General features: G+C 41.8%; 1 protein-coding gene across 1 annotated transcript in view; it reads left to right on the top strand.

Annotated features, from left to right (window-relative positions):
• SNTG1 (syntrophin gamma 1) overlaps nucleotides 1-14,009 on the top strand; it is a 98,854-nt gene that overhangs the window by 49,951 nt on the left and 34,894 nt on the right. The gene's annotated exons all lie outside the window — the stretch shown is intronic.

Here is a 14,009-nt window from a genome sequence, read left to right as displayed (position 1 = left end):
TCTTTCAAATATAAATCTGAAGTATATTTTTAAATTATTGATTCTGAAGAGGAAAGATATTATGAAATGTTTAGCTGTCAGATATCATCAGGAATTTGGAAAAAATAATCAATAAGAAATGAAAGCAATATTTTAGGGAGAGGAGAATTTAGCTCAAGCATTAGAACAGTATTTTCTTTCATGAATAAAGGCAAATATAGGTGTCCTGGGATAATGTTGCAAAATCCAATCTGAGTCAGTCAGCGGGACCAGAGCTTTACTCTACAAATATTTTTTAAATATTTTCTTTTTCAGTATCCTGCCCACCCCCCACATCCCAATTTATTTATTTATTTTTTGTACATCTGTAGCTGTGGAGCTGTTTCAAAAACTAGCATAGTTTTTAAAGAATACATAGAGAAGCATAAGTGTACATTAGGGATTTACAAAATCAGAGCTCTCCTAAAGACAAACCAGAGACATTGTGAACAATTAGGAGTCAGTGTGCATAATATAAATAAGGAACAATTAAATAGTTGAGAAAACATGCTTACAAAGTTTTGATGTGCTATTTACAATATGGGTATTCTTAACTGCATTACAGTAAGCTTCTTTAATTTAAAAAAGAAATTTTCAGGTGTAAGCAAGAAGAAATGTATGTATGTATGTATGTATGTATGTATGCATGCATGCATGTATGTAAAATGTGTTAGTTTACCCATGAAAACATGCATTATCAAAAGAAATAATGACCAATGTGATGTCAATAATATATCCAAATCTCTTTTGGTATAAATAATAGTACTACTACTTGCAATTTTGAAGAAATTCTTGTTCAGTATTTATTTTGGCATCAGCACTCTGCAAATAACATTAACTGACAGTGGCTCAGTTTTGTGTGCTTATTTCAGCGCCTTATCAAAACCTCACAGCAAAGAATTGGTCAGTTTACTTCTAGTTTTTCTGAGAGGTTTTCTAATTGATTATTGATCCTTCTTTCTCCTGGGCTTACACCTAATTGTGTAACTAATATTACATTAGTTATATTGTTAGATGAAATGATCATTACCAAAAACTGGGAAGATTGCTTTTAATTTTTTTGAGCAATGTTATCTGGATTGGAAATTGAACTTTCTTATGCATAGGCAAACAGCATGCTTGAAATTCTTCTTCAACATCTTATTAGCTACTCAAGTTCCTTGTAGTGCTATTTATATAGCATATATATAAATAAATATTTATAGTAATACTTTGTGGGGATGACCTTGAGGGATGAGTGGAAAAGATGCTGCCTAGGAAATGATCAGACAAGAGGGGGAGGAACACAGCAATTGCTTCACTATAATTGATCAGGCTGTAAAAAGAGACAGTGGGAGATTTGCACTTTCAGACTTGCAAGTTTTGTTAACATAAACAAAAAATAAAGTAGTATTATCTAGTTGTGTTTCCTCTCTGGTTTATTTGGGATGGCTGATACTCATAGGTCATTAAGCTGTTTATAATTTACTCTTATATAAAAGAGTAAAATGAGAAAATATTTTTATCTCATAATAGCAGCATAATTATAATTAAATTTGTGTGTGTATAATCTAAAGTTTGAAAATTGAATTATATTTCTTGATTATTTTATCCTCTTTCAGCTAGAAGTGCTGATTTCTCTTTGTAAGATAAATGATATCTTCTCTACTGCATAATTATGTTGTCATTTTTATCTTATATCTTTATTGTCAGATTCAATTAACTTTGATGTTTATGTACCTAGTTCTTTTTTACACAAATTTGAATTTTTAAAATATTTGAAGAGTGATATATTATAAGATGCAGAAACAGTAGATTTTTGTTAATAATCACCGGCAATATGTTTTATATTCCTTTGAGATCATAAAACATTAATTAATGCATAGAATCTTTTGTCTGTCTCAAAATGCAAGAAAATAAAAGTGAGATTTCTAGAACATATTCCAACTAAGCATTAATTAGACTTAAACTTGAGGATATTTAGCTGGGATTTCTGGGAGTTGTAATTTCATAACAGAAAACACACCTTCACTCAAACATTAATAAAAATGATTTTAAACTTGATTTTAAGCTTAAATGAAATAATTCACTCTGTTAATAGGTATAGCGAAAGCATGAGATAAAGGATCTTTAGATAGTTTAAGTGAAGATTTGTAACTTCTGAAAAAAAGTTGAAACAAGTTATTGTGAATGTTAAAGTAGAATAGGTTACAGTGATTAATTTTTCGGAGTACAAGCAATGGCTGAGTCATTTGTGCATAAACAAAAAGATAAAAGAATACTTAGGTCTTCAAAGATCTCAACTGCTTTGTAGTATTCATGACTAAATAGCAAGCTATTGTTGGTAGCTACAGAGGTTGATACAGTATTATTTAGCTATGCAGACATTAGCTATTGCTTTAAGTGAGTGCTGCAGGAAATTAAACACTCACCCAAAGCTAACTTTATATCCAATGCTTAGCACTAATAATTTATTTCAAGCTCAGTAAATCTTCCATGCTTCTGTGTAAAGGTAAAGGTTCCACTTGCACATATGTGCTAGTCGTTCCTGACTGTAGGGGACGGTGCTCATCTCTGTTTCAAAGCCAAAGAGCCAGCGCTATCCGAAGATGTCTCCGTGGTCATGTGGCCAGCATGACTAAGTGCCAGAAGCGCACGGAATGCTGTTACCTTCCCACCAAAGGTGGCCCCTATTTTTCTACTTGCATTTTTTACGTGCTTTCGAACTGCTAGGTTGGCAGAAACTGGGACAAGTAACGGGAGCTCACCCCATTACTCAGCACTAGGGATTCGAACCATTGAACTGCCGACCTTTCAATCGACAAGCTCAGTGTCTTAGCCACTGAACCACCGCGTCTCTTCTGTGTAATCCTGGTTTAATTTATATTTTGCAGCTATGATTTTTACAATGGAAAACATTCTGCTATTGATTTTAGAGGAGGAGGGGCGTTGGTCCTACCTGATACGCCCCTTCTCGTTGAGTGGAGACAGCAGCCAGACGTGGGTTGTGCTCATTGGTCAGAGGTTGGACTGAGCCTGTAAAATCTTCTTAAATCCTCCCTTGTTGCTAGGGCACCCAGCTTTTGTCGAAGGAGGAAAACAGACTCGGTGTGTGGAAAGAAAACAGGAAAACAACAATGAGATAAAACCAACAATAGTAATGACCAGACTGAAAAACCAGGGTGGGGCTGGCTGCTGTCTCCACTCAATGAGAAGGGGCGTATCAGGTAGGACCAACGCCCCTTCTCCATTGAGGGTGGAGACAGCAGCCAGACGTGGGACATACCAAAGATCACTGTCCCAATTCACGGGTGGGAACAGTCTGGGCAGAAAACCCCTCCCGAGCATCAACACTCTGTAACACACACCTCCCAAAGTCAGCCTCCGCAGAGGCGAACTTATCCAGTTTATAGTGTCTAATAAAGGGTGAAGGAGACGTCCAAGTTGTCGCCCTGCAAATCTTGTCCAAGGAAGCCCTCGAAGCCCAAGCCGCCGTGGTCGCAGCACTTCTGGTTGAGTGGGCTGTGACTGAAGAAGGAGGGGGCAACAACCTAAGTTCGTAAACTGTTGTAATCGTTGCACGGATCCAACGACCCACCATGGAAGAGGTCACTCTCTGTCCTAAAGAAGACGGTAGAAAAGAAACAAATAGCGATTCTGTCCGCCGAATGTCAGCAGTCCTCTGGAGGTAGACACTAAGTGCTCGACAGACATCCAACATATGCAAACGACACTCCGCCGGACCGGAAGGAGAAGGATAAAAATCTGGTAGAACCAGTTCCTGTAAGCGATGAAAAGGAGAGTTAATCTTAGTCACAAAGGTAGGATCCAGTCTGAGGACCACCCTATCCTCATGGAAGACACACAAATCCTCTCTAATGGACAATGCTGCAAGCTCTGAGATTCGACGCGCCGATGTAATTGCAACCAAAAAGGCTACCTTGCCAGACAACAAGTGCAAGTAGACTGACTCAAGGGGTTCGTAAGGTGGCCCCATAAGAGAGTCCAGTACCAAGGAAAGATCCCAAGAGGGATACCGATGCCGAACAGGTGGGCAGAGATTAGTCGCACCTCGTAGAAAACGGCGAATCAGAGGCTGTTGAGATAGCGAATGAACAGAATTATACATCAGGATGGAAGAAATTGCAGCCACCTGTCTCCGGAGTGTGTTTGGAGACAGCCCTTTGACGAGACCAGACTGTAAAAACCGGAGGACCTGCAAGATTGACGCTCGAAGGGGGGAAAACCCCTGGGTTTCACACCAAGAGGAAAAGGACCGCCAGGTAGCGGAATAAATCCGTTCCATAGATGACCGTCGGGATGCCTGGATGGTATGGATCACGTCAGAAGGGATGTGGTCCCGCTGCAGAGCTTCCCACTCAACCGCCAAGCGGTCAGCTGGAGCCACTGAGGCTCTGGATGTACAATCGTCCCTTGGTTGAGGCAATCTGGAGCACATGGAATCCTCCAAGGAGGGGACACTGACAGATGAATGAGGTCTGCGAACCATGACCTCCTTGGCCAATGTGGGGCCACAAGAATAACCTCCGCTCGTTCCAGTAACAGTTTCCGAATTACCCTCGGGATGAGGGGAAACGGGGGAAAGGCGTACAGCAGGCCCTGAGGCCAAGGGGAGCGCAGAGCATCCACAGCCTCCGCCTGAAGAGAAGGGAAGCGGGAGAAGAAACGAGGCAACCTGTTGTTCTGAGGGGAAGCAAAGAGGTCTACTTCTGGCGTTCCGAAATGGGCCGTTATCTGCCGAAAGAGGAGAGGATGGAGGCTCCATTCTCCGTGGTCCAATTGCTGGCGACTCAGCCAGTCTGCCATCACGTTTGAGACCCCCGATATGTGGTCCGCTTTCAAGGAGGCCAGATGCCTCTCCGCCCAAAGGCCTAGTTTCTTTGCTTCCCGCATTAGCGATGGAGATCGGATGCCGCCTTGGCGATTGATGTGCGCCTTGGCCGAGGTGTTGTCGGTTAATACCAACATGTGCTTGCCAGACACCAGCCATAGAAAAGCCCGAAGAGCCAGGAAAATCGCCCGCAGCTCCAGCCAATTGATGCTGCGGGCCGCCTCCATAGTGGACCAGGTCCCCTGCGCAAATTGGGCACCGCAGTGAGCCCCCCAGCCGGACTTGCTGGCGTCGGTAGTCACAGTTATCCACAGGGGTTCCAGGAACAGGCAACCCTTGGAGAGCGCAGGAGAGAGCCACCAGCGAAGGGATGAAAGTACCGCCTGTGGAACGGCCACCTTGGTCGAGGAGGATCCCTTGCCTGTTCTCTGGAAAGGCAAGAGAAACCATTGAAGGTCTCTAAGGTGTAACCTGGCCCATGGAACAATAGAGATGGCCGAGACCATCTTCCCTAGCAGTTTGGAAAGGAGAAGGGGGGAAGCCCTCTTATCTCTAAGGACCCTAGCTACCATAGATCGCAACCCAGCCTGGCGATCCGGGGAGAGAAAAACTCTACCTTGTACTGAATCAATAGTAGCCCCCAAGTGAAGAATTCTAGTAGAGGGTTCCAGGTGGCTTTTCTCTAAGTTAACGGAGAAGCCGTGTGATGCCAGTGTCTGAATAGTAAGCCGGAGATCAGACATGGCCTGTTGATGGGAAGATGACATAATAAGAATGTCATCCAGGTAGCACTGGAGACGAACTGCCTTAAGCCTGAGGTGGGCCGCCAAGGCCGCCAGAATCTTGGTGAAACTACGGGGAGCAGAGGAAAGACCGAAGGGCAAGGCCCTATACTGGTAGTGAACCCCAGCATAGCAAAAGCGAAGGAATTGCCTATGAGAAGAACGAATGGGGATATGGAGATAAGCCTCCGTGAGATCTATTGAACAGAGGAAATCGCCCCTCCGTACGCCGTCCAGGATAGAAGACAAAGATTGCATTTTGAACCTTCTATAGACTACAAACTGGTTCAAACGTTTAAGGTCCAGAATAGGTCTTCACCCACCCGATGACTTAGGGACTAAAAAGACCCTAGAATAGAACCCCTGTCCCACCTGGTCAAGAGGCACTCGTTGAATAGCTTCAATGGCTAGCAGATGGTTGATAGCCGACTCCATGCGGGATCGACGTTCGGCTATGTGGGACAGGGGACATCAGATAAAAGACAAAGGAGGGGTGGAAACGAATTCAATGGCCAGTCCAGATGAAATAGAGGCCCGGACCCAGCAATCTGAAGTAGTACCCTCCCAAGCTTTGGCAAAAAGGCCCAATCGTCCACCAATGGGAGGATCCCTGGTACTACTAACGACGGCGACAGATGAAACGACCCCCTCCCCCTCAAAAGGGCCGTCGGGGACCAAAATTCCTCCCCCTAGCTGGTCTCTCCTGTGGTGCCCTCTGCCTAGAATTCAGGGACCCCGTGTAGAAATTACCCGTGTTTCTGTGGGGACCTATTCCCCCCTCCGGACAAAAATGAGAACGAGGAGGATAAGGGAAGACCCGAGGTTCCCCCCTACAGAAGACAACCAGCAGGATTTTTCTTGGTCTCTATGAGGAACTTGTCCAAGTTTTTCGCCAAAACAACTTAGTTCCTGAGAAAGGCACCGAAGCCAGACGCCATTTATGCCTCGCGTCGGCCTGCCAATGGCGAAGCCACACTAAGCGGCGAGCTGCGATAGAGGAGGCCAGAGACTTAGCTGCAAACCGTGTGGCATGCAATGTGGCATCTGCGGAAAACTGAACCGCCGCTATAATTTTATTCAAGTCCTGCCTCACTCTAGAGTCCTCAGAAGACATCTTTTCCTGCAATTGTTTAAGCCACAAAATTGTTGTCCGATTAAAGAAAGATGCGGTGGTTGCAGATTTAATGGCCCATGCCGCACCCAGGTGAGCCCTCTGAAGAACCTGTTCAGATCTGCGTTCCTCAGGTCTCAGGCCTTCCTCCGGATCTCCAGGGATGGAGGAAGAAGAGAGCAACGCCGCCACAGGGGAGTCGACCGAGGGAACCTGGAGCAAAGACTCCAGGTCTGACGAAACAATGAAGTTCCTCTTGTCCGTGGAAGAAGGAACTGGAACAGAAGAGGGGCTAGACCACTGCTTCTGGATAACTTCCATAAAAAGTGGAGGTGTGGGAATGGCTGTCACAGCCTTTGGTTGCTCTGCAAACAACGGATTCAAGGAGGTCGCAGCTGGTGGGTCTGACGGAGAAGTAGGACCCAGCTGAGCTGCATTTACCGCCTTAAAGAGCAGTGACTTAAAGAGAGACTGGGGAAAAAGGCCCGTGAAGGATGGTTGGTCAGGGGCAATCCCTCATCCTCTGAAAGCTCTGGTTCCTGGGATTCCGTGTACACCTCCTTGGAGTGATCACTAACCCCTGAAATGGATGGAGAATCCGAACCTGCCAGAGAAATGGCATCCTCCATATCAAACCTGCTCGGAGAATCTGGAGGTTCTGAAAGGACCAAGCGAGTAGGAGCCGGACCTGGAGCAGGATTGAAATGAGTAGACAAGGAATGATGAACTGCTACAGCAATCATTCGTTGAATGTCTTCCGGCTGCCAATTGACCGGAGGTGGACCCGGGGCCGGGTCGGCTTCCATAGATGCTCGGACCGGAACAGAGGAGATAGGAGGATGAACCATCGGAAGACTGGGAGCGTTAGACTCCACCGTAGAATGAGTCCCCACTAAGGGAGCTGATCCCCAAACCTCTGTGGAAGGAACTGATATTGGAAAATCCTGTAAAGATCTTTGATCAGGAGTCAAAGATATGTCCCGCAGCTGATTTCCAGAAGGAAGCCTGGCCGTCCTGCAATTAGGTGTTCCATTGCCAACCTGCCTCTTAGAAGTGTCATTGGGAAGCTTACCCTGACCCCTAGGCACTTTGGAGGAAAGCGAGGGACGCTTGGTGGCAGGAGCAGGGGCCCTCACCCCTTCATTTGGAGCCTGAGCCTGGCTCTCCCGGAGGGAGGCCTCAGACTGTTCGCGCACTGTGGCCTTGCGGCCATGTCTGGACTTGGCCTGTGCTTTAGGCATTATTGAAGACAACAATCAACCAGGTAAGATAACGTAAACTGCAATCTAATACAGTAATTAGGATGGCCAAACTCAATGTTTTAAAGAGCCAAGGAAGGAAAAACTCCTTGTTTTTATGTACTGCCGATAGCACCCTCACTTAGAGGAGTGATTCAAATTGGAGCTCAGGAATGTGCAGAAGGGGCGCGCAGCTCCTTGTAATGTTCAAACTGCTCGGCGCCAAAAACACCGAGCAACAAAATGGCGCCCGAGCAAACTGCAAGGAGAGCGCGAAGCTCTATTAAGTAAGGTAAAAAGCTCGGCGCTACAAAATGGCACCCGAGCAAGCTGCAGGGAGAGCATGAGGCTCTACATAGGCAAAGGGACGCTCAGAAAGGTAAGCAGCTCAAATAATGCCCCTGATGGTAAAATGCCCCTGATGGTATAGCTAGGGACATGAGGATCCCTTCAGAAGAGCCGACAAGCGGCTACAGTTAGGAGCGCGGTGCTCCGCTCCTTGTGCTGAACAGCTGAGGGGCAGACCAATTAGCAGCCGAAAACTCCGTTTATTGTCTGAGCTCTGAATCGGCGAGAGGAGGACAGGACAAACGGCGCTAATAAGCTGAGGCGACTAGCACCAGCGAGGGGAGACAAACGGGCTTCAAACCTCCTTCAAAGAGAAGCCTAGCGCCAGCCGACAAGCGGTTAATACAAGGAAGCGCGAGACTCCGCAACTAAAATGAAATATAAACCCAGGCAACCAGGAGAAGCCTATGGGGGGGGGGGGCGCGAGGCTCCACAAACAGTTTAAAGGCCTGGTTAATAAGGAAAGTAAGGCAAACCAATACTCTCCTCCCCAAAAGGGAGCGAATAGCTCCATGAAAGGAGGGAAAGATTACTCAATTTAATCGGGAGTGAAGGAGCTGAGGGAGAGAAAACTCAGCAGCTCACAAGGAGCTGACAAGATATAATTTACCCAAATCCAATCCAGCAGGCTAGAGAATAGTCACAGGTAATCCAAAGTCAAAGGAACCTAATGAATCAGATAGCAAAAGTTAACAGCAATAAAAGGCAAACAGAGCAAACTTTCCACACAACTGTCCAGTCTGACGACTGAGCAAAAAGCTGGGTGCCCTAGCAACAAGGGAGGATTTAAGAAGATTTTACAGGCTCAGTCCAACCTCTGACCAATGAGCACAACCCACGTCTGGCTGCTGTCTCCACCCTCAATGGAGAATGAGAGGAGCATGCAACACACTAATATATGATAAATCCTGGAGTAAAAACTTAAAGAAGTACAAAGCAAAGGCCTGTGTAAAATGACTCTATTGAGATTGATAAAGAAGGTTCTATGTCCTTGAACAAAATATAGAATTATTTTGAAAGAAACATAATAAAATTCTACTAGTGGTAAATGAATGATAACATTTCTACTTATTAGAAATAAATCATGTGACAGGTAATTGAGAAATATTTCATTTTCAAAAAAGTTGGATGGCTTAAAATTAGACACATATTAACTTATGAAGATAATAACAAGTACAGCATAAGAACATTGTTTAAATATAAATAGTGTATACTGTTCATATTGTTTGGGTGGTTTGTTTATGTGTGTGTGTGTGTGTGTGTGTGTGTATTTGGAACTACAGAGAAAGAAAGAAAGAAAGAAAGAAAGAAAGAAAGAAAGAAAGAAAGAAAGAAAGAAAGAAAGAAAGAGAAAAAGTATCAAAAGGGAGATACTGTTTTTCAGTAAAGTTTCTTCATCTCTCTCTCCTCCTCCCTCCCTCATCTTCTGCAAATGATTGGAGAAAATAACTGTGCAGCCAGAAAAGCATAAAAGTTTTCCTGCCACCAACAATAGCTAGTGGGGTGAGAATATACTGCCATCCAGTAATTCTGAAGCTCAAGGATCTTTAGTGGGAGTGACAGAAAGCACTCATGTTCAATCCTATTCCTGCCTTCATAAGAGGCAGCTGGTGAAATCCTTCAAGACAAAGATAATTATACATTGGCTAAGATGGCCCCTCAGATACCTTAAAGCAGTGGCAAATCATGAGTCATGAAGAAAAAGTCTCTGACAAGAAAATAGATAAATTGAGGGTTATGTCATGTAATAAGATATCAGATAGGGAAAAGGTATTGTGTACAAATTTATAAAAGCACTGGAAATAATAAACCAGCAAATGACAAAGATAGCCAAGAAAATGAGTAGTTATGAAGCTCGAATTGCATACTATACGCAGACACTCCAATTTCACTGAAATCAGAAATATTTTGACCAATCCATCAAGGAAGAGGCTACAGGGAACCAGTGAATACCTGATAAAAAAGAAACAGTACAGTTCTGAGAGAAGCTATGGGACAACCCAAAGAAATATAACAACAATGTATCATGGATAAAGGAGGTAAACGGGGGAGGGGGGGGAAGGGAAGCTGAAATTTAAAACTTGTATTAACAGCAGTCGAGAAAAGGGCAAGGAAGATCAAGAATTGGTCAACACCACATGAAGATGAACTGCATGGTTTTTGGTTGAACCATCTGACTGGTCTATATCCACAATTGCTAAGGACTTTAGTAACATACTGCAAGAAGGTGAAATTGAAGATTGGTTAACCTCAGGTAAAAGCTACCTGATAATGAAAGATCCAAAGGAGCAGCACTAAGCAATTATTACCTGCTTACCAACAGGACCCATGGCAGCTCAGTGGTTAGAATGCAGTACTGCAGGCTACTTCTGACTGACTGGCTGCTGGCTGCCAGCAGTTTGGCAAATCGAATCTCACCAGGCTCAAAGTTGACTCAGCCTTCCATCCTTTCGAGGTAGGTAAAATGAGGACCCAGATTGTGGGGGCAATAAGCTGACTTTGTATAAAAAAAGAGCACTGCTTGGGGGACAAAAGCCCTACTAAGCAGGTATATACAAAAGTATGAAGGCTATTGCTTAACGCATTGTAAGCCGCCCTGAGTCTCCAGAGAAGGGCAGCATATAAATTGAAATAAATAAATAAATAAATAAATAAATAAATAAATAAATAAATAAATAAATAAATAAATAATAAATCTGAAGATGAATAGATAATACATAATCTGAAATAGAATTGCTTCTTAACGTTGTTTAAATATAGAGTCAAGATCGCAATTGAGTTTGGACTTGACCAATGTGCACCCATACCATTAACAAGAGAAAAATAGTGAAAACTGAAGAAGTCAAGATGTCCTACGAAAATGATATCAAGACTCTAGATGAAGATACAAATACCCAGGCAAAATCAAGCACACTGAAATCACAGAAAAGGTTAATAGTGGACACATCAGAAAAATGAAATCTTAAAATCTAAACTCAATGGCAGAAATACCATTGAGTTGATTAACATCTGGACAACTCCAGTCATTAGATATGCAGATATGCATTAGATATAAGTGGATTGGACTCAAGCAGAAATAAAAGCCTTGGGTAGGTAGTTCAGAAGAATAATGACAGTGAATCATGTATTTCATCCACGCAACCAAAGACCATAAGATGGGCATGAAATTTTGCAAGAACACCAACAGTTGAAGAAGAAAAAAGGGCATTGGCAGAATACCCTTCACTATCTGAAGGATAGTGAAGAAGAGGCACTAAAGCTATTTTGCCGTGAAGGCTTACTGAATATAAAGAGGCTACACTAGATATGAGAAAAACCAAACAAGAATAAAAGAGAAGTATATCAAGGCAAAGTATTACATGGCAAGTAACTATACTAGCTGCCATGCAGATAACTACAAGACCTGGCAATGGCTAAGAGCAGGAAAGCAAGAAAGAAATAATTCTGTCTGCATTAAAAGAGCCTTACAAACAAATGCATACAAAACCAGCATTGAGAAGACAGCGACAGGAAATGCTTTCTCTGCAAAGAAGCTGAAGAAATACCTAGTTGGACCATCTAATTAGCTGCTGCAAGAGACTGACTACAAACAATGGCATGACAAAGCAGCAACAATGGTGCATTGAAATAACTGCAAGAAATACTATTTGCCTGCAAATAAGAACTGTTGGGACCACAAAACATAGAAAGCAATAGAAAACAAAGAAGAAGAAGGAGATCTCCTTATCTTTATCTACTCTGGGATTTTAAAATTCAAACAGACAAGCATCTGCCACATGACAGTCCAGACCTAGTAATTGTTGATAAAACAAAAAAGTATGGATAGTGGTCATGGCAGTATCTGGGGACAGCAGAATAGAAGAGAAAGAACTGGAGAAAAATCACAAAGTATAAAGATATGTAAATAGAAGTAGAATGATTGTAGCAAAAAAAGTTAGTCCCAATAGTAAAAAAACCCTTGAGTATAATTCCAAAACATCTGGAGCACCACTTGAACACCATTGGCATTGTCACAAAATCACATCAGTTAATTGCAAAAGATAGCCTTACTTGGAACACTTTATATCCTGTGGTGGTACCTTCAATATTATTAAACAATAACATCTGCTTAGTTCAGGTCCTTGGGAAAGACTTGACAAAGCCAGTCTAAACATTTGGCTGACTGTGTGACCAACTGTATTAATACATATACCTGGCTATCATCATTATTTATTTTGTTCATTGACCAAAATATTCAGTACTACCATTAATTTCTTGGTATAACATGATACATCACTGAGTAAATGAAATTCATCATTTTAATAAAAGTCAAAATTAATGTGAATCACAAATACAAGGATCAAAACATCAAACCAGAAGTTTCACAAGATGGCTTTTTGAACTGTAATGTATACATTTTTAGACATGGAATTATTCTATGATGGAAGTTGCCAGCATAAACATTTTTTTTGGATGATTCAGAATGGAAAAATAAAAAAAAAAATAGAAGAAAGACTATTTTGATGGAGGATGGAAGGGTTAATGACCTGAACCTTAATATTATTGATGGAGTAATAACTATGCCTGTGTTCAATATTCCACATTCATTTTACAATCTGATTTATAATCCTCTCAGATTATATTTTAGTATTGTAAAAACATCCTACTGATTTGTAAAAATCATGCTTCATCATTTTGAAGTAATTTTACAGAAACTTTGCCTTGAGTGGCAACAATATGAATGTTATTATGGAATAGCAGCAGAAGCTAAACCAAATGTATAGGATTAAATTCCTCATTTGAACTCTTGCTTTAGGAGGAAGCAAATGAATACTGTTTCTGGTATTTTGCATTAATAATTTGACTGCTGTTATGCAGTCTGAATCAGAAGTGCCTTTTTATGTTTATAAATTTTTAACCAAAGAATGGGTTGTGTGTAAAATCACTCTAATTTCATATAGACAGAGAAGGGGATAATGTTTCAAAGGCAATTGCTGTTAAGTTTCATGAATGCTTTAGTACTAGATCCTGTACAAAATATCATTGAATTTATACAGAATAAATTGCTTTGTTCTGTTTGGACAGTATTAGAATCTTTATCAAGTATCATAAACCTATTTCAAGAAAACATATTTAAATGAACAACATTTCTTACTACTGTATTAAATAGCCTCTTTAATCATTTTAATCATTCATGGTTAATTTTACTTGTATATAATGGTTCAAAATGCCTTGCTCAAGATTGAGAAGCAGATTCAGTTTTCATTACAAGGTTAATAGGTACTTAAGGATTATTATCATTTAACAACTTGATGAATGACAAATATAAACGATTCAATATCAGTTTCCTATAACAAAGTTGTCATCTTTGCAAGAATCACATAAGCGGTAATTTAAATCCTATCTAAGCATATTTATTGCAACTCCATCCTCATGGCATCATACCATAAAACCAAGCATACTTATTTATTTTCTTTTTTCTTTCTTTTCTTCTGGTGAAAATGCCTACTAATCTCTGTATAGTTACAAACAAAGCTGATGCAAATTCAGAAGGTGATTACTTACTGATATAGCATGAGTCTGTATATTCATAATCAAATATTGTATGCACAGTTGGGGATTTTCACAAGATGTGATTTTATCCAGTGAATCTCCAATTTCTGTATGATTATGTAAATCGTCTGTTAGGGTTATAGTCTTCT

This window comes from Pituophis catenifer, unplaced genomic scaffold (genome assembly GCF_029215685.1).
Source record: "Pituophis catenifer annectens isolate HBS135680 unplaced genomic scaffold, rPitCat1.0.hap2 SCAF_3, whole genome shotgun sequence".
In the NCBI taxonomy this organism is placed as follows: Eukaryota; Metazoa; Chordata; class Lepidosauria; order Squamata; family Colubridae; genus Pituophis; species Pituophis catenifer.
This window is presented reverse-complemented; position numbering and strand designations above follow the sequence as displayed.